Here is a 4,564-nt window from a genome sequence, read left to right as displayed (position 1 = left end):
TTGAAACAAACTGTTGTTTGGTTGTCGTTTCCACAATTACATTCATTATGACATTGACCTATGAACTACACCATGTGCTTTTCAGTGCAAAAAAGTTTCGTTTATCCAGAGCAGTGAAGATCGTAACGAGAATTCGAACGTACGCGTTGACTTGTTTGTGACCATGACCTTTGACTTATGCGTGAACATTACCTTTGACGTGTGTATGACCATGCCTTTATTTGACTTATATTTAACCACCAGCATTGACTTAATGTGTGAACATGACTTTTGACCTAAATTCGACCATAAAAATGACCTTCAACATTTGTTAACATGACCTTGGTCTTGTCTGACCATCACCTTTGATATCTGCAAAGAATATGTCATCCATCTACAGTGCACATTGAACTAAGTTTTTTTAAAACACTAAGTAAAAAGGAAAATATGCAAGCTTTGGAATCTTGAAACCTGAACGAAATATCTTGACCTTTTGGTCTCACACAGAAGACTATGGAAATATTTTATACTTGTTATTTTACCCTACCCTTCCCTATCACTGAAAGGCAAACCCCTCCCAACACCAACCCTTCACTTCCTAGATACTCTTCCCATATTCATGAGACGCAAAACACCTCCCCAGCACTTAACACACACCGCGGTTTCTGCAAATCCAAACCGCCAGACCCTGAAACAAAACACGATTCTGCGTGTGAATCCCACAGACCCTGAAACCCAACCCCATCTCTCCACTTGACTCACACAGACTTCATGATTACTTCATATTTTCCTTTGATTTCTCACAAGTCCCGATATGCAACAATACTTCATAGAACAGATGCAAAATCTTCACATCTTAAAGCTTAAACTTTGTTTCACAAAAAAAATGTTTCACAAAAAATAAACATAACCAATGTAGTATTGTAAATTATTTAGCCGGTTTCTTTGAAATACGCCCCAAACCATGAAAACATACTCAAAGAGTTATTTCAGTTTCGGTTATAAACACAAATGGTATAAAGACTTTTCAATTGATGTCAATAGGGAACTAAAAACGTCAGAAGAATGCATGCACTACCTAAATAGTCTTAATAAGCTTTGAAATATAATAGGATGCAATTTCCTTTGTCGTGAGAATGAATGGACGTATATAGCAATTTTCCCACATTAAAGGTAAGTACTGTTTGCGTTACGCAAATTATATATTACTATGTGCGCAGTGTCATCTTACATAGAAATCACATGTTACTTAATTTCCTTGACAGAAAAAACCTTTAAATCATTTCTTGGTTTCTAGGTGGAATGCTTGCCATACGTACGTGTATTTACTGTGTACAATATTTGTTATTAAGTTACAGTTTAAGGTGAAACTGTGTCTCATGTCAACTATGGGGTTCGGATTTGAAAGTCATTTCTTCACACAGCCAATTATATTTGTTCTATGTGCTGGGACATGCCCTTTTTGTGTACAAAAGTACATTCTGATGTATTCTTTGCATAATTATTTTACCATATTGGTATTGCGTGTGTGGGTGGGGCGCGTATCAGCTAGGGACGTGGTGGTAAAAGGCAAACGGTTTTTGTTAATAGCCAAATGTTTCCTATAAATATACAAATAGTAGTTATGACATTGACCTTTGACCCTATCAGCTAGGGACGTGGTGGTAAAAGGCAAACGGTCAAGTTTCCTGATCACGTATCTGCACTGTTCTTGTTAATATCCAAATGTTTGTTATAAATATACAAATATTAGTTATGACATTGATCTTTGACCCTTTACTAACTAAACAAAAATTTAGTAAGACAAATGGTCTTTTGGTCGAGAAAAAGTTCTCTTAAAATTGCATTGTGTTCCACGTTATATCTGATTGCTTAGTTCAGCTTTATTCATTTTATGATCTTTTTTCGGTACTTTTGAATACAAGCTGAATCAGTATGTAAGTTTCTTTATTTTGAGATAATGAAAATGGACAATGATAAGTACGTTTCGTTTAAAGAACTTTTCAGAATGAAGTTTTACGGGTGTAAAGATTACTTAACTAAAATTGTATTGTTAAAACATATCTGACATTTATACCGTATAGAATGTTTACAGTTCATTTTACATTGATGCCAAACACAGTCTTCTGTAAAAAAATGCCAATCAACTGTTTTAAAAAAAAACATGCTTTATTTAAGTTTTAAACGAATAACCAGTAGATGCTCGTCCGCTTGAATCAATTTGTATGCGTCATTTCTTCCATTGCATGAATGCTACCATAGGTCATGGCCTGCTGACATATTTATTACGGAGTATTATGTTGACGTCCCTTTGGTTCTTAACTGTTTTATAGGTGACATGGCCATGCAAGTGCCACAATTGCTATTGTATGATTTTATAGACTATTAATCATTTTGTATAATAACCTTTATAGATGTCATCATGTCACATTAACTATTCACAACTTTTAACAACCATTTTTAACAATTCCCAAAGGAACTCCTCCTTTCAATGTCTGTCAAAGCTCGGCATATTAATTTAAAATGGGCGTTTAAAACACTTTAGAAGTCTAGGAGTATGGAAAACAAATGTTTGGCTGTGTTAAACATTCATTTACCCGTTGTCTGTGAATCGTATTGAATATATCATGTTAAATTATATTTTTCACGTAAATGATGCGTTTCAGTCTAATGCGTATTTCCATTAGCGGATCCAGGATCCAGGATCCGGATCCCGACAATCGTCCGAATTTAGTTTTTATTTCAGTATACAAAGTGACGGAAATTTTCCGACTGGATAAAGTTGCCACCTGTCTTAAGCGACCACTTTGACTTTTTCCTAAAGGTGGCCGCTTAATACAGGTTTGACTGCAGGAGAAATAAAGTAATAAAACGCGCCCAAAATGCACCATTTCGGACTAGAAATTGTTAAAATAAAAATCTAGGGGTGGGGGGTGGGGTAACATCAAAAAACCCTGCCACCACTTTAAACCAAACAAATGTCGGTTCTATGGGAGGGATGCAAGTCAAAAGCTTGAGTTTCTACCTTACGCCCCCTCAAACGTCAAATCCTGGAGCCGACCCTGATTTCTAAATAGATCGCCCTTGACCAAAAGGATATGCAGTCGTTACTTGTTCCTGCGTGATATCTACTGTCGTTCAAAAATGTCGATGAAGTCTTCGATGAAGTTCCCAATAAGTGCCTAAAATTATGTCTCTTTTGTACATAATACACCACGTGCCATATGATGTAAACTAAACCTTTAGAACTATTTTTTTGTTTGTTTCTTTCTAGCAATTAATTTTCCGATATAGCATGATAGTAAACAATAATCGTCCAGAGCATGTTCGAGTCTGCAGCAAGTGCTTTGAACAAGATGTGTTCCCATTATCATGCAATCTATTTTGGGAAAGGACCTTTCATTTTTTTGTTTACCATCTCTCAGTCCAACCCTTTATTTTGATATTGTGTATATGACCTTGCATACTTTGTATGTTTCGTTCAATACTAAAGTATGTTTAAACCAATAGGTTCCTGGAAGCACACGAACCATTCCTATCCACATTGTGCCTGCGGGGCCGCCCTCCTACGCCGAGCCGAGCCATAAACCGCCATCTTACAACGAAGCGATGCAGCAGACGAGAATTTCCTCTACCCACAATCCCCAGCTAACTTCCGCTCAATCCCAGAATACCCAGGTTCCCGGTATTATACCGTACTATAACGACGACTATGGGTACCAACCATCGCTTAAGTCATATATTAGTTGGTGTTTCATTTAAATTAAGTATATACATGAAGTAATACATTATTTTTGTATAAAGTTGAATGCTTCGGCATTTTAATGACTGAATAGAAATCGTAAACGATTTATTTTAGATATTTGCTTTATCTTTCAATCAGCTAATGTCCTCTAAGATATTTAAGTGTATGGTAATTTTCAATTGTGAAATACTTCATCCATAAGAGTACTAGTCGATTTTCGATGGTTAATTGATAACCTCAGAAGTTTATTTATAAGCACTTTGTAATAATGATTCATTTCACCCTGTAAAGAAAATGTTGACTTGCCTTATTAATAATCATTACGGCTTTTATTGTTAACGAGTTTAATACTGGAAAGTATTGATTAAATTTAATATTGAAGTATTTGATCGTGCGTAGAAAAGCTAGAGGCTGAAATTAAATCTTCGAAAATAGCTTTCAATAAAATATATTTTTTATACAAAAAATATAATCATATTTAGACGTTTAAATCGGAACAGAGTACTTCATTTCGTCTGATAAAGACCATAATTGTTTGTTGCGGTGTAAGATCGCATTATTTTTTATCTCACACCGAGTGATCACCAAAAGTTATATTTCTCGAACGCCGTTACCATGGGTGAAATATAGCTTTTGGTGTTCACTCGGTAAAAATACTGCGATCTGACACTGAAATATTCTTTATTATTATTATTATTATTATTATTATTATTATTATTATTATTATTATTATTATTTGTCTTAAAAGTATGCAAAATGACAGATAATTGTAATTTCAAAACTAGTGTGCCAAATTGTAAGTGAACATAAAGTCATGACGTCGTTGAAATTGTGTCCCAG

This window comes from Mya arenaria, chromosome 1 (assembly GCF_026914265.1).
Source record: "Mya arenaria isolate MELC-2E11 chromosome 1, ASM2691426v1".
Classification (NCBI taxonomy): Eukaryota; Metazoa; Mollusca; class Bivalvia; order Myida; family Myidae; genus Mya; species Mya arenaria.
Note: the sequence above shows the minus strand (reverse complement) of the source record.